This window comes from Taudactylus pleione, unplaced genomic scaffold (assembly GCF_031769625.1).
Source record: "Taudactylus pleione unplaced genomic scaffold, aTauple2 ptg000442l, whole genome shotgun sequence".
Classification (NCBI taxonomy): Eukaryota; Metazoa; Chordata; class Amphibia; order Anura; family Myobatrachidae; genus Taudactylus; species Taudactylus pleione.
Window position 1 is genome coordinate 3,259,204 of NW_028284844.1, and position 22,415 is coordinate 3,281,618.

Below are 22,415 nucleotides of genomic sequence, written 5' to 3' on the forward strand. Positions count from 1 at the left end.
ATGAATGCTCTCTTTACATAAAAGAATGCATAAAAAAAAATAAAAAAAAAATACTCATTTATAAATAGACATTCGCTGACTGTATGTAATGCATATTGGAGCTATACATACAACTTCTATCCATATAAACTTTTTAAAATAACTTTTTTTTTTCGAAAATATTTTTATTATGACTCTTTAGCACAAAAATAACAATTTAATGTGATATTGTATAGTTATGTATAACAGATATCACTATACAACACATAACATAGTTTTGATATCATACAAGTTACAACAATATACCATTACATATATATCTAATATTATAGAAACTAAAAGAAAAAAAAAAAAAAAAAAAATGTTTTAACTATCAGATCTCAATAATTGAATCTTGCCGTCACGCGGATAGTGGCCCCTCCCCTCTAGAGCAATATCGGCGGATCATTATCCACCATTCTAAGTTCAAACCACGATGTGGGAGAAAAACATTTGTGGAGCAACTGTCTTGTATTCAGTGGCAAAGTTGTCGAATAACTCTCCCACATCTCAAAAAACCTACCAACCCTGGTCTCTCTCTCCAAGGATGCCTCTATCCAATCCATCCTGAAAAGATAGAACAACTTCTCATGAAACAGAGATAAAGGAGGGGTACCTCTCTGGGTCCACATCTGAAGAATAGTTTTCCGTGCTGCAGCACTAATTGCCAAAAGAAGTTTTCGTCCTCCCCTAGATATCCTTTGATTTGCTGGTAATATACCCAATATGGCCCACTCCGCACTAAAGGGTAAATGGTTCACTAGGTGTTCAATTGCAAAATTTCTTACACCCAACCAAAAGATTCTCACTAAGGGGCATGCCCAAAGACAGTGAAATATATCTGCATTTTCTTCCTGGCATCTATAACATTTGTGTGAAGGGGAGGATCCCATCAAGAAACCTCTGTGAGGGCTTATATATGTCCTATGGAATATATTTAAAAATAGTTCTTTATAGGAACTAGCTGGTATGAGATGACAGGATTTTTCTAATGCTTTAAGTAAGTCGTTTATTGTCAGTTCTGGAAAATGGCACAGCCAACGAGGTAGTCCTGTTTGTATACACTCATAATCAAGCTTTACTCTAAGAAAATTGTAATGAGTAGAAATGGCCTTAGATATGGGCGGGGGATTAGCCAAAAAGGGGTCTAAAGTGTTGGACCAATATTGTGCAGAGAAAATTTTAATGATTTCACCAACATAATGTTGGGCTTGATAGTATACAAATGGGAAGGATGATAGAAAACTATATTTCCCCACCGCCTGTTGGAATGTGAGAGGCCGTTTCATATTATAATCCAAAAGACATCCCACTGATCTAATTCCATTTGATGCCCATGATGTAAAGGGTTGGCCAGCCTGACCCCGTTGAAACTCAGGGTTGAGCTCAAAAGAGCTAAAAATTGATCTATTAGGGTGTAAATTTGATTTGTGTCTCAATATACACCACAATTTACGTGTACTCCATAAAAGAGGGTTTTCCCTCAAATTAAGAGGGATATCATGGTCTGACATGTGTAAGAAAGATATCAACTTACACTCAGGAAGGAAGCCCCCCTCCAAATCAGAGTTAGTATATATGTCTGTGCCATGTAGCCAATCACGGAGGTGACGTAAAATGGCCGCGTGGTTATATTGCGTGACATTAGGGAAGTTTATTCCTCCATTTGATTTCAATTGTTGTAAGCGAACAAGACCTATTCTACGACGTCCCTTATTCCAAATAAAATTGACGAACTCTGTATTTATCTTTTAAGTATCCTCTAAAGACAGCAGGAGAGGAAGGGATTGTAGAAGATACATTATCCTAGGAAAGGACACCATCTTTAGCAGACTAGCCCTGCCCAAGTAAGAGAGCTGGAGACGACCCCACCCTCCTAATTCTCTGCGGAGTTCCGTTAGGGCTCTAGTGATATTCATATGATAGAGAGATGCTGGGTTTTTGGTGATCCGAACTCCCAAATACCCAAAGCTTTTTTTGGCCCACACAAAAGGAGTATTAGCATGCCAAGAAGGGCGCAAGTATCCAGGCCTAAGATATAGGGCAGTCGATTTTTCTGAATTAATTTGCAAACCCGATATTTTTCCAAAGTCCTGAAGCAAATTCAATATATGGCTTAAAGAAGAAAAGGGTCTAGAGCCATATAATAATATGTCGTCTGCAAAAGCAGTAATTTTCGTTTCTCGGTTACGTATTGATATACCTTGAATATCTAGATTTTGTTGGATAAGCCGTAATAGCGGATCAAGGGATAGATTAAAGAGAAGGGGAGACAGGGGACACCCCTGACGGGTTCCCCTGAACATCTCCACCGTCCCTCCTCGCATTCCGTTCACTAATAAAGAAGTCTTAGGAGATAAGTAGAAATAGCGAATTAAATCTATAAAATCTTGGCCAAAAGCTCGTCGTGTCAAAACTTCACAAAGGTGAGGCCAGAGAACCGTGTCAAACGCATTGTGGCAATCTAGGCTGAGGAGCATGTTATTGGAGGATGAATCACCAAAAGAGGCCACCGTGGCTGCTATCACTGCTCTTATGCCCTTTACTGAATGCCTACCCTGTACAAAGCCCAACTGGTGGGGAGTAAGAAGATCGGGAAGTATACTTTGCAATCGAGTGGCCATTATTTTGGCCAATATTTTAAAATCCACATTAAGCAATGTGATTGGTCTATAAGAGGCCACTAGTTGGGGATCTTTATCTGGCTTTGGGAGAAAGATGGTATTGGCCGAGTTAAAAGTAGCATATAAAGGAGTGTGTTTGTGGATACGCCTATAAAGTTCTAATAGAGTGGGGGCCACATTATGTCGCATTAATTTGTAGTATTCTCCTGAAAGACCATCTGGGCCCGGAATTTTGTGAGATTTAAGGCCTGAGATAGTGTCATTAATCTCAGTAGGAGATATGTCTCTGTCAAGCCTATCTCTCTGCTCCCTGGTCAGTCTAGGGAGCTGCGCTTCACTCAATAGTCTATCTTGGAGAGTCAAATCAATAGGTTTATCCTCATAAAGAAGTTCATAGTATTTCTGAAATTGCTTAGAGATTAAATCTGTCTGAGAATATGAGGTCCCAGATGTTGGATCTCTGATCATATGTATGAAACTCCTCCCAACTCTAGCCTTGGACATAGTAGCCAACAGTTTTCCTGGCCTATTTCCCCATCGGAAATATTTATTTTTAGCATAATCTAATTTACATTTAGCTAGGGAAAGTAAAAAAGATTCCATCAATTTATGTGCTTGTTTATAGACCTCAAAAGTCTCCCTGACCGGATTAGATATATACAGTTGGAAGGCTGAGGACATGGCCGCTTGCAGAGAGTTATGTTGATTATTAGCTTCTTTACGTTTTCTAGAGACGTAATTAATAATATGGCCCTGCATCACCGCCTTTGACGCCTCCCAAAAGAGTACAGGGTCCTCCCAATGCTCTATATTGTCATCCAAATATTCAATCCATTTGGTTGTTAAGAAATTGTGAAAATCTTCTGAGTTAGTCAAGTATGTGGGGAAACGCCAAAGGCGGGAGGCAGCTACCAGAGATGTATTATATATAGAAATACTGATTGGGGCATGATCGGAAATGACTATATCACCCAAGTTTACTTCTTGTACTTTTGAAAATAATGCATCCGCCACTAAAATATAGTCGATGCGAGATAAAGTTCTGTGGGCTGCCGATATGTGAGTATATGATCTATCAGTAGGATTTAGAATCCTCCATGGGTCAATCAGGCCATGGAGAGATTCAAATCGTGTCATATGTTGCCAATAAACCGAGTGGGGTCTTACCGGGGGGGCAGATCTATCTAATACTGCGTCCGCAACCGTATTGAAATCGCCACCCACTATTAAGTTCGGAGTATCTCTGGTCATTAGAAACTGAGAGAGTTCATTTATAAAGTCGGCCGGGGAGTTATGTGCGTAGAGATTCAATAGAGTATATTTAGTATGTGAGATAGAGATATCTAAAAGGATAAAACGCCCCTCCGGATCCAGGTGTTTATCATGAATCACATATGGTAAGGCTCGGTGTAGTAGTATCGCTACCCCTCGTGATTTATTTCTAAAGGGAGCAGAAATGCACTCACCAATCCAGGAATCCCTCAATGTGGAGTCGTCTCCAGCCCTCCAATGTGTCTCCTGCAAAAACACTATACAACCCTTAAGCTTCTTAAGAAGTGTATTAACCCTCTTTCTTTTTATAGGTGTATTGAGGCCTCCCACATTCCAAGAGATTATCTTTAAAGTATTATCTACCTGAGAGGTTGAAGGCAAGGGCGACGTCATTAGCCTATACCCTCAGGAGGAAACATTACAAAAAAATACATAATAAAGAGAAAAGACGTCTCCCCGTCTCAGCCTTCGAGGAGATATCGTTGAGGGGGGGCCTCCGCATGGCAGATTAAATTTTTGCAAAAACATATCCTATTCAATATAAACATAACGTCAAAAGATCTGTGATACAATGTAATTTGAGAAAAATTAAGTACATGTGCCTGTGAGTCATTACTTTTACCGTTTTTCCATCCAAAAACATTTGTACATTCCCTGAAGAAGGGAGAAGTACCGAGAAAAATAGCAACAGAAATGAAAATTACCAATATTATAATTTTACACCATTTCTGCAGACCTATAAGGAACGCCAGTAGTAGTCAGCGAACGCGGGGACCAGCCGCAAGTTGTTCCAAACAATTGTTAACACAATACACCTTTATTTTAAACTTTTTAAGGCCTTTGGTTTGGAGACCTCGGAGGAGATGAGCCTTGGCTTTGTCCGGGTCATCGAAAAAAATAGTACGGCCATCTACGTCTACTCACAACTTAGCAGGAAACATAAGGGCGAAGCGTTGTTTATTCTCTACCAGAAAGTTGCACACTGGAGAGAAGGCTTTTCTTTTTTGAGCCACAGAAGCGGAAAAGTCTTGGAAAATCAGAATTTTGGTATCGTCAATTTGTAACTGAGAAGACTTCCGATAGGCCATGAGAATTTGCTCTTTAACTCTAAAGTCCAGGAATCGAGCAATAACTGGCCTTGGTCGACCTGCAGCATTATCTCTCTCTGGTCCGATCCTGTGGGCCCTTTCTATTTGTGGTGGGGGTAAATCTGGAGACAATTTAAGAGCCCGTGGCAAGGTAGTAGAAAGATATTCCATCAGATGTTGACCCCTCACTGCCTCAGGAACTCCAATAAATCTCAAGTTGTTGCGTCTATTTCTGTTCTCGAGACCATCCAATTTCTCAACCAATGTCCCAGAGGAACGAGAGCAGGCATCAAGGTTAACTTGCAAGGAATGAATTGTGTCTTCCGCGTCACTCAACCTTTGCTCCAATCCAGAGATACGAGAAGTATTGGCATCGATCTTCGCCAAGGCTGAGTCAAGAGATGTTTGCATGACATCAAATTTTTTGTCAATCTGGGGAAGAAGTGTTCTGGAGATTGCCTCGATCATATCCGCTATAGACGTCTGTGCTACAATAACCCCCTGCTCGGGACAAGAAATGTCCTGTGGACCCATTGGGGTCTCTGAGGATCCATGTGGCGTGGAGGAGGATTTGTTCCCCGTTGGTCTATTTCTGCCCATCTTTGAAGGAGTAGGTTGTGAAGAGTCGCCCGACTGTGATGACTTATCCAAATATCTGTCCATTACCCGACAGCCAAAACAAAAAAGAGGCTCATAAAAATAGATAAAGATATATATATATGTAAATATATATATAGTAATAGGTGTTTACAACATGTAATATTCTACGAGTAAGTTACACCCAGTAAAGTTTACACACTAAAAACCTGCGGCTAGGTCCCTTTGCACACCATAAACAATTACATATATCCACAAAAGTCACCTATTAAGAATGTTCTGCCACAATATTCAAAATAAAGAAAACCACCACAAGATGGCGTCAGTATCCAAAATACAGCAGCAGATAATTATTTTACACAGCTCAGAATTTCTAACTATCAGCTAGAAAAGTTAACAGGCAATATGAGACTTAATACAAGCATTATTTAAACGGTATTACGTCGCAGGGTGAGTCACTGAAATATTATAGTACAAATAATTTAAAGTATCAGGTCTGGAAACGGTTCTTAGCAGAAAAATTAACCCCTATTCGGTGACAGTATATTAACAGACATATAATGAAATAATCCACAGTGTGAAATAGTGAAATATTAACCCAGAGTTGACCAGTTAGATAGAATGAAAATACTTACTAACAGATAGATATGCATATATATAAGCACGCATATGCATACCCACATACACACACATATATATAAAAAATGTGAGTTATACTAAAGGGTTGTAACCAACAAAATATCCCAGCACTTTAGCAGTCTCGAAATTAATACGGATCTGACAGTAAATGGCCTTTTTGAAGACCTGTAAGGAATATAGAGATGGGGACACAAATATATTATAGTTGTCTCCACAAATCGCAGCGTCCTTAACTTTTTGTAGAAAATGCTAATTGAGAGGAACAACGTAGGGATAGGTCCACTTCAGGAGGAAGAGAAGAACTCAAGCGCCAAGTACGTAGCCCCCGGCAACCAAATAGGGATCCAGCAAAATGTTCATAAATATATATGTAATGCAAACTGTGGTTTTATAGGAGTTATCCCCACAGCTAATATATCCTCAAGCAATCGGACCCTCCTTTCCAGGCCAATACAAGGGGGGTTTTAGGAGAAAGGGCCAAGGTGTGGGGGAATCAACTATATCTCCGCAACTCTGGGGGCAACAACAGACCGCCGAGTGCGTAGTGTACTCCAGTCACTCACCGCTGATGTCTGATGATGGTTCAGTGCCAGTCGGAGCCCCGACTGTAAAAGCAGACAGCTTGGGGGTAACTTTTCAGTAGGGGCAGCAATGAGGACGCCGGTCGCCTCCGCCCTTAATAGAACCGCCGGCCTCGCCAACCAGCGCACGAAGCGGATCCCGGGAGCAGGAGAGAGAGGTAGGTTGTAATCCGCCGGCCCTCCAGACGGAAATATGCCAGGAGTGGGACAGGAGGCGCCGAGCCTCAGGCACCCGCAGGGTCTTTCCTGTGTGCGCAGCGGAGGCCACGCGTCTCCGGGTGTTCAACAGCCACGCCAAACAGCGCGCGGAGCGGAGCTCAGCAGCAGGAGAGGGAGGCAAGCCGAAATCCGCCGGTCCATCAGAGGGATATATGACAGGGGTGGGAGAGGAGGCGCCGATCTTCAGGCGACTACGGGGTCCGACCTAGTACACGTGTCTTCGAGCGCCCGACAGCCACGCCAACCAGCGCGCGGAGCGGGGCTTAGGAGGCAGGCCAAGATCTGCCGGATCACCGGAGGGCGACACGCCAGTGGTAGGAGAAGAGGCAAGACGGCTGCAAGGTCTGTCCCACAGATGCCGCAGGGGCCACGCGCCTCCGGGCGTTCGGCTACTGCACCAGCCGGCGTACGCAGCAGACCTCCGGAGCAGGAGAGAGACACAAGGTAAGACCTGTCAGTCCACCGGAGGGAGATATATCGGGGGTAGAACGAGAGGTGTCTATCTTTAGGCGGCTGCAGGGTCTGTCTTCAATAGACCTGCTGCCATGCCAATTCGCGCCAAAACTTGGCCGGACTCAGGAGATATATAAAAGGGCTACCGACCTTCCTCAGAAAGACATCTGTCTGATCCAGCCAGACTCCCCTTTAATCTGCTGATGTTATCACTGGGGAGTATGTGATTTTAGGTGAGGGTATTGCTGGATTTCTGCAAGAGGTCGCGGAGCAGTTCTAAAATGCGGCCATCTAGGATGCCCCGCCTCCGGAAGTTCCTTAAAATAACTTTTTTAAAAAAGCCGATTATATTAACAGAATGTTACACTGATAATAATTTATGAGAACATAAACTGTGCAGCAATTTAAATTGCAGGATTAAAGGATGGTATTCCCGCAGGGATGGACTAGAGCTGCCATTTTTTACGGCAAGCATGCAAATAAAAGGGGCATGGTCACACCTCATGGGGGTGTGGTCTTTCAGCACGCCTCATCTCTCTGAATGCCGGCCGAGCAGGGGGCCGGGAGGCGGAGCTGCTCGACTACACTTTTGGCTGGCCGAATCAGCCCATCAGTACTAGCTGGCACTTGCCAGCCCATCAGTACTAGCTGGCACTTGCCAGTACTATATGGAACGCAGGCAGCTTTGCAATTGCGACCCTTGCATATATGGTAATGCAGCAGGAGGCTTCACGCCTCTTGTGCATTACTTATCCGAGCTGCGTTGTTCAATGCAGCATCGAATAATCTACGTACCATAGGCCGGCTGCGGTGATCCCTGGGGGCCCACAGCAGATTATAGGAAATCTGTCTGCTGGCGGAGATCCTGGCTTCTTCCCTCCCCTGCAACGGCGGCGACACGCCTCCGTTTCGGGAAAAGGACGGCATCCCCACCCCATCCCCGTCCACAAATGGCAGCAGACTGTGAGCGAGTTAGCAGGACCCATTCAGCACTCGCGGAATGGGTTCTGCGCCTGCGCAGATTCCCAAACATCAGGAATCTGCATTCAGCAGTGCACCACCGTGCACTGCTGGATCAGGCCCACAGGCCTCCGATCAACATGGGCTGGAGCAGTGGAAACACTACACACTGGCCTCAGATCACCATAAGAAATGCTATTGGGCTCTGAAACAGTGGAAAGACATTCTCTGGAGTGTCAGATCATACGTCACGATCTGGCAGTCTGGTGAACAAACCTTGGTTTAGCAGATGCCAGGAGAACGCTTCCTGCCCGAATACATAAGACAAACGGTAAAGTTTGGTGGAGGGAGGAATAACGATCTGGGGCTATTTTACAGGACTTCTAAAGACTATGCTTCTACCTTTGCAGAAACCGTTTTGGGAAAGCCCTTTTTGGTACACCATGACAATGTCCCCGTGCACAAAGTGAGGTCAATCATAAAATGCTGCGGTTTGTGTGGAAGACCTTGACTGGCCTGCACCCAACCCAGTGGCCTCACAAGGGCCGCACCCGGGTGTCAACTGCCGAGGGATGACAACAAGGTGCAGACTCCCCCTCAGTGACAGGAGCAGAGAGCTGCACTGTAGTATTAAGTGCAGCACTCTGCTCCCACACCCCTGTTAGAAGCACGGGGCCATGGGGGGTTCAGGCAGTGAGGCCACGTGGCCATCTCTCCCCGCAGCGGATAACACCGCGGGATACACACACACACGCCAGTGCCTTAATCCCATTGACAGTGCAGAGTAAACAACAGGGCGACCGGGGCAGTTGTCCAGAAGCCGCCACACACAGCTACATTACAAGCATGGATCACAACATGGATGGCACTGTGGTGGCATAATGTGAACTGGAGTTTCAATACACTTGAGGTGCTGGGAGCAGTTACACATTATACTTTTGAAGAACAGCATATCATTTTGACAACTTTATTGGTAGGGCCTCCACAAGTTTGTTGCCCCGGGGCCCCCCCCATAAACCTTAATCCGGACCTGCCCATCAAACATTTTTAAAATGTATTGGAACTTGGACTGCGTGCCAGATCTTATCGCCCAATACATAGGGGGGGCGGATTAAAAAGAAATGTCTAACGAGCCTCAATCCGTTGTGAGTTTATGTATTTCAAGGTATTTTCATGCACATACTGTTTATATAATCCTAATTATTCACTGTGCAATAAACATTATAGAAAATGGGAAGATAAATTACCCGATCGGCCAGTCCCCCGGGTACAATTGTTCTGACAATTACACCGCTGGCTTTTCCGCTAACAATCCCGAATCCTAATCCTGATCCATCGTTAATGAGCTCAATATCTTCCACGTGGCCCCAGCAGATCTGCAATTCGTAAAACACAAAGACAGGTTTTTATTTTAAACAAATTCCAAATGTTTAATACATCAGCAGCCACTCACTATCCCATGAAAACATGGACAGGACTGACCGTGCTACAGAATCAAAATAATTCTTATTATAATTGTATTTCTTAGATTTACAGCATTTTCAAGCAGCGCACATGAATGAGCAGAATGGGAGTGATCTGCCTTGAAGGGTTTCTAGGGAAAGCCTGCCGTCCTCCCATATGGTTCCCATCTAATGAACAATAGCAGTTGCCCAGTTTAATAATAGCCTATATTTAAAATCTACATATGCTGTTCGTCTACAGAGCACTTGCGACGGAGGCCGCTGATCAGATTAGCCTTGCTCTGATGGGCTGCAATTATTCACATGCCGAGTTAGGCCATAGTTAACTACAGAGGAAAGTATCGGACGCTGGAGCCAGACATCACTTCCTCCAACATAGAAGCTTTGGTATAAAGAGGAACGGAGCCACATAGTACTATATTTAGGAAATGGTATGATATGCCGACTGAAATCCCAACAGTGGAAGGCCACATGGTACAGAATGCCGAGAGCGATAGGTAAGTACTCTAACCTACCCACCCCTAACACTAACCCTCCCTTAGGGTTGCGTAACCTCTCCCTCTAGTGCCTAACCTCCCCCCCAGGGTGCCTAATCTGAACCCCTCCTCCCCGCACCCTAAACCTTACTCTTCCCGGGGTGGGTGCCAAACCTTAATCTCCTCCCAGGGTTGGCTAAACCTAACCCCCCCTTCCCCGGGAACACAGCCATTACTTACCCGTGTGGACGATCGTGATTGCAGTGCTTCGCGATGCCGACGTCGGTATCCCGTTCACCTTCGGGATATCGGCATCGGCATATTGCCGGGTGTCGGGATTCTGGCGTCGGTATATCGATGCCCGGCATTCTGTCTTCCGGCAATATGACTGCATCCCCTATATTTATTCTCGTGTACCCGACAATCCTAATGCATCTATTTGCAGCACATGGTCTTTTCTTTTTAAAAATTCTCCCAGTGGTTGGCAATTTATGGCTACTGCCAGTGGCACCAATATTCAAATTAGAGGGAGGAGACTGTGTCACTACCAAAATAAATTAAAAAGTATAGATGGTCCCTAAGCACCATTGTCTTGCGGGACAGGATGATAAAACATTATAAAATGCATCTTGTAACATTAAAAAGAAGTAAAGAACCCAAACACTTATCAACAAAACACCTTTCACTCTAACTAGTCCCTGAGTAGCATATTACATGAAAGAAACATTTAATATGAAAGTTTCTAGTAGCATTTACAAATACATAAGCAAATTTAAAATACAATTTCTAATTATTTATTTGGATACGTGACCCTTCAGATATGCTCTTGATACTAGAGCTTCCCGTGTGACAGGATGTGCTTCTTCCACGATATATAGTAACTCTCAGTCTGTATCTTCCTGCTGCCTCCATTCCCTTCCTCACATCATGTCACTGCCCCTGTCACATGCAGCCCTGTCCTCACTAACACATCACTCACCTCCTGATATACTCTGTGCTGCTGGTGGGACCTGCTCCTTCCACTATATAATTCTCACTCTGTGTCTTCCTGCTGCCTCCATTCCCTTCCTCAGATCATGTCACTGCCCCTGTCACATGCAGCCCTGTCCTCACTAACACATCACTCACCTCCTGATATACTCTGTGCTGCTGGTGGGACCTGCTCCTTCCACTATATAACTCTCAGTCTGTATCTTCCTGCTGCCTCCATTCCCTTCCTCACATCCTGTCACTGCCCCTGTCACATGCAGCCCTGTCCTCACTAACACATCACTCACCTCCTGATATACTCTGTGCTGCTGGTGGGACCTGCTCCTTCCACTATATAATTCTCACTCTGTATCTTCCTGCTGCCTCCATTCCCTTCCTCAGATCATGTCACTGCCCCTGTCACATGCAGCCCTGTCCTCACTAACACATCACTCATCTCCTGATATTCTCTGTTCTGCTGGGGGACCCTGCTCCTTCCACTATATAACTCTCAGTCTGTGGCTTCCAGCTGCCTCCATTCCCCTCCTCACATCATGTCACTGCCCCTGTAACAGGCAGCCCTGTCCTTACTCAATCACATGACTGGACAGGTCACTGCCTCTCAGCTGACTCCTCTCCTGAAAGAATCAGCATTTCAAAAGATATAACTGTTTTTTCTATTCACCAGCACCTTATAATGGGGGACAAGCAGCATATGAAGACTGAATACTGAAGGTGGTCAGAGCCGCTTCAAAACAAATTAAATAATAGTTGAAGCACAAAAGGTCACACGGCCACCGGCCCCAGTTACCCTCCTGTTATCAGTGGCGAGACATTCATGTCCAACGGGGTGTAGTTAATTGCCAATATCTGGTCATTCTCCTTAAGCCTTCCATCCCAGAAAATGATACATGCTGGGTTTTATTTATGCTTTAGTTTTCAAAACAGTTTAAATAATGCCTGCTGTGGCCACGTGCGATGTTTAATACACTTGTCGCTTCCATACAGCTCCCCGAAAAACCAGACCCAATACTTTAAACCCATTTTCGACAGGTTTTTTTTTTCCCCGCCAAAAATTTGCTCTTGCCTATTTTTCAACAAAGTACGCAACTTATGAAAAAAAATTGTGGTCATTTATTATTGGGGGAGGGGGTACAAAGGGTTCTGAAAGAAATACCCTAATTTTTACGCAAAAATAGGGATTTTGCTTTTTTTTTCTCTCCAGGTCAGAGATGGAGAAAACTTTTCTCCTGTTTCTTACTATAAAAGTGCGATAAAACCGTCTGACAATCGGACGATAGTATCGCCGCTAATTGAATACGGCCCTCAGTCTGAGCCAGTCAGTCACCAAGCTCCACAGTAGTCACATGATGGCAGAAAAGGGAGGGAAGGGAATGGTATTCATGCTGTGTATTCCAAGACCTCGCTACATCTTTTCATGCGACTGTGGTTGCCATGGTAATCACACAACATTTTTTTTTTTATGTGCTTTAGAACCAGCATTCATGACAATACCACCTATGAATTCACTACAGCCAGTGACATCACGGAGGCCGTATTTATACACTGGTAAAGCCAGCTGTGTGAAGGATTTAAAACTCTACCATGACCTGCAATAAGTTCTCACGTTTACCCAATAAAGAACACATGCTTCCATTTATTGAATAAATTGTTAAGGTAGACATTCACCTGTGAGCATACAGCTCGGTGCCTCATTAAGTACAAAAAACGGACACCTACAGATGCAAATCATTCTGAATGCATGCAGGTTAATAATGCCTGTTTCAGTCGCTTTATGCCATAAATATGTATTACGCCATCTGGTATCAATGACCAGTGTGAAAAGATGTGGCCTTACCTGACCCAGCACATAATTACCAACGTTACAAAAAAATAATGTAACTGAATGCCTCAGTCACAGAACATAGCTCCCCCCACCCCCGGCCAATTAGACTCCAATACGTTTTCTATCGTTGACGGTTTAGATTTTGTAAATTATGGGCCTACCCTCTGTTACATAAACAAGAAAGCACTGAAAACCGATTTGAAAGATGGGAAGAAAATAAAGTAAAGTATTTAAATCTTACCTGTCTGCGAGGCTTCCTGCTTGGACCCCTCTGATAAATACGCCAACTCAGGCTCATCTCAAAAGAAAAACACATAAAGAGTTCAACAAGGGGGCTTTGGGGCATCATCTCTGATGGCAAGTCATGCTGGGAAATGTAGTCCCTCAACTGCTTTTGCCTACATATGGCGCACAGTTTACACATGGTGAGTCACAAGTCTACTAAGGTCGCACATTCAATGTCATTGAGATTCATGATGGATGTTGATGAGGTTTAAATAAAATAACAATTAGGGCTAAAGTGACTCTAACCTTGCAGCTGTGTAATGAAGACTTAGGGGTCTATTTACTAAGCAGTGTTAGGAGACAGAGCGAAAAGTGATAAGGTGCTAGCCAATCAGCTCCCAACCGTCATTTTTCAAACACAGCCTGTGAGATGACAGTTGGGAGCTGATTGGCTGGCACCTTATCACTTTCTTATCACTTTTCACTCTGTCTCCTAACATTGCTTAGTAAATAGACCCCTAAATGAAATGGGGGAATCCAGCATCCTATATCGACTGTACTATCAACGGTGGCACTACAAATACCAGAATGTCCCACCACCAGCCACTAGATTATTCGCTACAATGATGTTAATAGGTAAAGCATACATTTCCCTCTTTTTCAATATATTCGGGTTAATGTACCAAGCAAAATATATTTTGAGTTTAGTCACTTTTTTTTTTGGTACTGATAATTAGCAGATAATTGGCCTAATTCAGAGATGGACGCAAATAATGCTGATTTTTATGCAGATCGAGCACTAACCTAGAGAGGCAATAGGGCGCCCACCTATTTGCAACTGAATCGTGGCTGGCAGCTCTCCTGGGCATCCTCCAATGCCCAAACCCCAAAAGATAAGCAACACAGTAATTGATAGACCGGACCCATGAGACACAATACTCAACACACAGTGTTGTGTCTCATTGGTCCGGTATAGGCTATTGGGCGCTATCGAGTACTAACCTGCCTGGAAATCTGCAGAGCACCGCTCTGCTCCAAGTAACCTACTGTATGACAGAATGTGATATTGTGCAGAGCGTTTCATACTTTGAAATATGAAGCCAACATTTTATAAAATTGTGCGTGTGCGTGTGTGGGGGGGAGGTTAAATGATAAAGTCTTGCCAATCAATGAATGTTCAAAAAGCTACGACTAATTAGGAAAATTAGAAGTTGCTCTCTACTTGCTGCCATATATTTGTGAAAATCTGTCCCACATTCTTACCCACCCACTGTGATTGAGAAATATTACAATAGCTGCTTACAATCACAATATCAGGAAAAAAAAAAACATAAAAACACAAGAGCAAAGAAAGTCTGCTATTATACTAGTTTATTTGTGCTCATAAACCATGAAAAGCATCATCCATTCTGGCAGTCTTTCATTACAGCTCCCAATCAGGGGAGCGTGAGATTGCAAAACTCAATTAAAATGCCACCAAAAACCTACATTTTATTTTGGGTGGAGATCTACAAAGTTATAATAAAGTAAAAAGTTAAACTTGCCTGTGGCACAGCGATCCAGCGGTCCTGGGGGCTCCCCGGAAAGTCCCATAGCTCCAGCCCTGCTTTCAGTGGCATCATGTTCACAGGATACTGGTACTGACAAGCACACGTTGTATTTGAAAAGGCCAGGCTGTCCTGTGGGACTATCTTGGCCAGGAATGGAATTGAAATACCAGCGGCTGTTTAGCTGCCGGTTCAAATCCCGACAGCGGAAGCCCGACAGGAGGAGATCCGGACGAAGGAAGGTAAGCATGTTAACCCTCCCCTCGCACCCCCTAATCCTCCCTTGGTGGTGCCTAACCCTAAAACTCCTGGGGTGGTGCCTAACCCTAACCCCCTCTTCCCACACCCTAAACCTAACCCTCTCGGGGGGGTGCCTATCCCTAACCTCCCCCGATGGTGCCTAACGCTAACCCCCCACTCCCCCCCTAACCCTCCCTGGGGGGTGCTTAACCCTAAGTCCCCCCAGGACATGCTTAAATCAAACCCCCCTGCCACGGCTCATACTTACATGCCTCTGGTCTCTTACGATTGGGATGATGGCTGTCGGGATTCCGGCGCTGGTATCCTAAATCGTGCAGAGATAGCGGCATCTGCATTTTGCCCGGAGGTGGGATTCCGGCGGCGGTATATCATCCGCCGGGTTATTAACTACATCCCCTTGGGGATATCGAGCTAGTTGCTACAACTTTATAAACTAAATCTCAAACTAATCTTTACATCAGAGTAGGCGTAAACTCATAACAAAATGCTTCCGTATCGCCTACAGTATATGTGCGAATCGATTCCTCCTACATTTAAACAAGCGCTTCCATTTCTTTATATTAGTTGCTCTGTAATAGAACAGTGTTGTTCCTGCACAGGAATCTCCGTGCCAATGATCAATAACTGATTATCATCACTGGATGTAATTCAGAAACAGTTGCACAGTGACCATTCCCTAAAACAGGTCTAAATTATTATGAACTTGCCCGCGTCACCTCCACATAAGTTTTCTAGAACTCAGTATATTAGTGAATGTTCTTTAGTTTAACCAGTCACGGTGGTTACAGAGGAAGCCGTTTGGGGGTCCCTTGTATACTGCGGATTCATGTGTTTAATTAAATACAAAATGCTAAATTTCCCTCTCTCACGTCCTCCTGCCAGCATGTTCTGTGCACCAACCCTCTAAGGCACTTATAAATTAAATGATGAATAGTTATGAACGGTTAGCTCAGCACCGCATACAATCAATTTCAGTGTCATGTATCACAGAAACTCTGCTCTGTCTTACAGAAATTACATTCCCCTTCTCCCTCATAACATCCATTATGGAAAAACAGGAGATATGGTACGAACTTACCTTTGTTATCTCTGTTTCTACGAAGTCCATAGGGTCCACAGGGTTGACCTTGGGGTATAGGTTGGGAACCAAATCCGGGCACCACGCAGTTAAAGCTTTTAGCTCCCAGGAAGCACTTGGGTCCACTCTCCCTATAACCCACCCCACCCCCAAGCCAGAGGCACCTCAGTTGGTAAGTAGCCAAAGGCCGGAGGAGGAGAGAAAAAGAGAGAGAAAACTGGAACACTCAATAACCATACTCAAAGAAATGGGAGACGGAAAACCGGTGACCAGCCACACAGCCCATACGAAGCCAGGTGCGTCAGGGCGGGCGCCCTGTGGACCCTATGGACTTCGTAGAAACAGAGATAACAAAGGTAAGTTCTTACCATATCTCTTGTTTTCTACTTCAGGGTCCATAGGGTTGACCTTGGGGATGTCCCAAAGCAGTTCAACCAAGGGTGGGGACGCTCCTGTGCTGAGAGGAGAATCCGCCGCCAAAAAGGAAGCATCCTGAAAGGCAAAGGAAACCAATGCCTAGAACCTTAAAAAAAAAAGGTGTGGACAGAAGACCATGTGGCCACCTAGTAAGGCAAAACGGCCAAGGCGCCACAGCGAGCCGCCCACGAGGGTTACATGGCCCGAGGAAAAACAAGCCTCATCAGAAAGACCTACCCATGGGTAGGCCCCTGAAGAAGACATACGAGGCCGGGGGCGTGGCCTGGCAGCCATTTCGAGAAGACGCTTAACACAGGGGCTCCCGGCGCTCACCTTCTCTTTATCGCCCTACAGTACATCCACTGCTGCCATCTGGCTCTAGGAGCGTCTCCCCGGTATCCTACACCGGGTGTGCATCGGGTGGTGGCGATCGCGGAGCCGGGGGAGGATCTCCTATCTTCCTCACGGGTTGCAGTCCTCCACCCCTCCACAAGCCGGGACCTCGAGTCTGGAAGCCTCCCTGACGATCGCGGAGGTGACGGCGCTGAAGCGCGCAGCACTAACTCATCACCCTCCTCTTTGTGGCTGCCCTGATTGGAGACCTGCGATCTCCCCCCACAGGTACCTTGCCTCCTGTCGCGGGATCTGGACCCTCTCTCACTGCCGGAGCTGACCTCCGGAGCTGGGGACTGTCAGCCATCTTGGTCCTCCCAGCTGTGCTAAATCCCGGTGTGCCTGTCGGGGCCTGCTCCTGGGGCTCATTGATAGTAGGCTGGCCTGTGTCTGTTGTCCTCAGCGCAGCTCACCCCTAAGGCACTGTCAGAGGCTTATGTCCTCTCTGCCCTGCATGCAGGTAGTGGTTATTAGCCTGCTGGATCACCCCTAGCCCCTGGGTGCTCTCTCCATATTGCAGCCCATCCTACTTCACCTGGCCACGCACTTTTACTATATGGTGATACTGGTAGCCCTGAATATTGCAGTCGGGGGGCATTTTTATTATTATCTATATCTATGGGTGTGTATATAGCTATTTTTATGCCTATAGGAGTAATAGCTTTATGAGAATATAAGATTCCACTCTGGAGACTCAGGCTCCATCTTGTGGTTTCTCACTGTAATATCTCCACCCATTGTATTTCTTTACTAAGCTCCTACTACCCACTAACAGGCTGCACTTGAATAGGGCTATATAACTTATTCACGGTTCTATATTTCTCAGTTGTCAGGTCCTCAATCCTGACTAATTGAATAAAATGACACATTAAGTGGGCATGTCCCCCATCCCCTGGGTGCTTTAATCCCCTATATATTTTATTTTTTCTCTGTTTTTTTTTTTAATATATATATTTTCTTCTCTCGGCAACCCTGACACTGGTGGCCCACACATGCAGAAATCTACTACCAAGACTCCTAAACAAGGGGGAAGTGATATTTCGCAACACTTCACGAGAGGTACGAAATCATCTCAACAATGGGGTCCCCCTTCCCCCCCTTTCATTGCCATGGATAAGGATGGTTCTCACTCACCCACCCCATCCACTAAAGAAGACATTCTAGCTCTTCGCTCCCTCATTATGGATTTTAAGGACTCTCTTGAAACCAAACTCGACAATGCAGTTGCCTCTATTAAAGCTGAAGTTTCAACTCTGGCTGCAAGAACCACTAAACTTGAGTCTCGCCAGGACGGCTTTCAGAAAGCCTTAAATGAAACTAGCAGAGACCTGGATCATGTCGTCAGTGAACTTTCTGACCTTCGCTCTAAAAACGAAGATTTGGAAAACCGGGAACGTAGAAATAATATCCGCATTCGTAACATCCTGGAATCGGTTTCTCCTGATGTTCTGGAATCACATATGTATAAACTTTTCGCTTTTCTACTCCCTGACCTTGGCTCACGCTCACTACCACTTGAAAGGGCTCACCGAGCTCTTCTGCCGAAACCCAGGGACAATGATCCTCCTCGTGACGTCATTATGAGGTTCCTTAGTTATAAGGACAAAGAACTCGTTCTCAACCCTACAAAGGGTAAACCACACATCCTATTCGATTTAGCCAAGCTCCAATTCTACCAGGATCTTTCACCCCTGACGATTGCCAAGAGAAGAGACTTTCGGGACTTAACCAAGGCTCTTCGTGATAGAAGAATCAGATATCACTGGGGGTTCCCCTTTAAGCTTATTGTAGACCTGAACGGCAAGACAGTTATCATTCGAGATCTTCGTGAATGTAAGGACTTGCTTCACTACCTAGAGGAATCGGGCCCCTCCCCTGAAGGGAACCCCGACGTTTCGTGAGTGCCTTACCCATCAACAATTGTCCCTTGTTTCTGCTATATTATTCTTCACACTTAAGTCTTGTTTTTTTTTTTTTGTTTTTTTTTTACTAACTTTCAACCATGATCTGATTACTGGTTTCCGATCTGTATTTACCCCACCCCGTACCTCTCCCCTTTCTTGCTCGTCTCTCTTCTAAGTAATATAGTTGAGATGTAGACTGTTTATTTACTTTCTAGATATGGTTATCATTTGTTACTAATATCTGAAAAACTCTGTATTATGTTCTGTATCTATTTTTTTTTTTTACATATATTTTTAGCTGTTCTCTTTATTTAGCTACTAGCTAATATTGATCCGTTATGCTATTTACTGTATATTTTCATTTTCTTTATTCTTTTTTTTTTCTTTGTAATTATAGTAATCTTTATGGTTACCATTTGTTGCTATTATTGGGACAACTCTGTGTTATGTTGTGTATCTATTTCCCATATATGTATATTATCTTTAGCTGTTTTTTCAGTTTAGATACTAGCTAATACAGATCTGTTATGCTGCTAGTTGTTTATTATTATTATGTCTTATCTTTTATGATGTTTAGAGCATGGAGATATTGTAGCGTTTTTCTGCCTTGCTCTCCTTACTACAATTGTAATCTATAACTTCACCCTATATATGTTTCCTCCCCCCTTTTTTTTTTTTTCTTTTCTCGTTTTTATTTTTTGTATGTCTCTCTAAGTTTTGCTCTTTTTGTGATTGAAATTACCAATCTGTTACTTCTTTCCCCTTCTCGCCCCTTTCTGCACCCGGGGGATGCTTCTGATCCCATACAAATCCTTCTCTGTTCTTTTCTTCTTCTTCTCTTTTTTAGGAGATTTATATCTTTCTCTAATTGCGACACTGTCAACATTATTTTTATTTTTGTTGTGTTCGACTCTATTAGAGGGTTATTTGGCTTTCTTAGCATGCTCCTCTCTGGATTTCTAAGTCCAACCTTTTGAGTACATTCTCCTCCTTCTTTGTAGGTAGGGTTTTCGTACTCAGTTCCTGTTGTTGTTGTGTTTTGTTTTTGTTTTTTTTTCTTTTTCCCCTTCCTTCTTCTCTCCTTTTTCTTTCTCCCCCCTTCTTATTTTCTCCCTCACTCTATTTTTCTCTACATTTTCCCTTGCAAGCTGGGACCCTTATTTCCATTCCACTGCTCCTTTCTAGCCTACACAAAACTGACCCGATATGCCTCTCACTATAGCCTCAATGAATGTCCGCGGCCTCAATACTCCTCAGAAGCGTTCCCACCTGTTTCGCACTATTCGATCAATAAAAGCCGACATAGTCCTTTTGCAGGAAACCCACTTCCGCTCACCAAACCACCCTTCTCTTACCTCCAGATACTTCTCCACCGTGTTGTATTCCTCCAGTACGTCTAAACATAATGGTGTGGCCATTCTCATTAAAAATAACTTACCTTTTTCCCAAGAATCTGTATATACCGATGCGGACGGTCAATACATTATTCTCACTGGCAGGCACGGACACACAGAGGTGACTATCGCCACAGTATATGCCCCTAATGTAGGCCAATATCGTTTCTTTAATTCCTTTTTAAAATACTGAACAAACGTCGTATTGGTCACTTGCTTCTTGGTGGCGACTTTAACTCTGTTCTGGATCCGACGTTGGATAAGTCTCTTTCTCGGACCCGCCCTTCCACTTGTCCTATATCTAAAACTCTAAATAAACATATGAAATCGGCTGGTCTATTTGACACGTGGCGCTCCCTCAATCCCTCTTCTAAGGATTACACATTCTATTCCAACCCCCATCGTACTTATTCCAGAATCGATTTTATTTTATGTAGTCTCCCCATTTCCAAACACCTTACAGATGCGAGTATCATTCCTAATTTCTGGTCTGATCACTCTATCGTTACTTCCTCCCTCGATTTCTTAGATACCCCGGTTATCAGGCCCACTTGGCGGTTGAATGAGACCCTTCTTAAAATCCCTCACTTCCAAACAAAAATTATAGGTGTCTTAAAGGACTACTTTGCTCTTAATGTCTCCGGCTCCGGATGTTCTCCCATGGAGTGGGAGGCTCAGAAGTCCGTCCTTCGTGGGCACATCATCAGCTTCGCTTCTCACAGAAATAAAGAACACAAGCATCTTCTCCGATCTCTCACAGATCAGGTTCACCACTTGGAGTCTCTCCATAAGCGCACGCCCACTGATGCTCTCTATAAACAACTCACCACTGCAAAATCTGCCCTTAACTCGATTCTTTCTGAAAAAATTGAAAAATCTCTTAGATGGCTGAATCAGCGATTCTATGAAAAGAGCAATAAGGCGGACACTCTTCTTGCCAATCGTTTAAAGGCCCGCAAGGTTGCTATGGCGATTCCTGCGCTTAAGGACCATTCTGGGTCTCTTCAATACTGTCCCTCCAAAATCAATTCTATCTTTAAAGATTATTATTCTTATCTTTATAACCTTACAGATCACGATCCGTCCCCACCCCCCCTCCCCATCTCCATTACTGACTACTTGACTTCTTGTGATCTACCCCACATCGATGCTTCCACCTCTGAATCACTTAACCTCCCCATAACTGAGGAAGAGGTTACCTGTGCACTTAAACATCAGAAACCTTCGAAGGCACCTGGTCCGGACGGTCTCCCCTTTTCTTACTATAAAACATTCCAGAGCTCTCTAATCCCCCATCTCACAAACTCTTTTAATCAAATTTTTGAAGGTAATTTTTTTCCCACTGATACCAACAGGGCTAAAATAACAGTTATCCCGAAACCGGGTAAGGACCCCCATTTGGTAACTAACTATCGACCAATTTCCCTTCTAAATACGGATCTCAAACTTTTTGCAAAAATCTTGGCAAATAGACTAAATCCCATTCTCTCTTCTCTTATTCATCCGGACCAGGTAGGTTTCGTCCCCTCCCGACAAGCCCTCGATAACACTAGGCGTACAGTGGATCTTATACATCATGTAAACTCTATTAAACTCCCCTCTCTCCTTCTTGCTCTTGATGCCGAAAAGGCCTTTGATAGGGTCTCTTGGCCCTTTATGATTAATACTCTTCTTGGCTTCGGTTTTCATGGTAGATTTCTCCAGGCCATTAGGGCCCTTTATCATAACCCATCTACTTCGGTTCTTGCAGGGGGTCTTCTTTCTGACCCCTTCCCCATCTCAAATGGCACTAGGCAGGGGTGTCTCTATCCCCGCTGATTTTCGCTCTAATTATTGAACCCCTAGCCTGTAAGATCCGAGGGAACCCAGACATTTCTGGCATTCAAGTAGGCGACTCCTCGTATAAAATATCTCTATTTGCCGACGATGTCCTCCTTACTCTCACCAACCCCTTGATATCCCTCCCAAATCTGTTCCAAGAAATCTCCCTT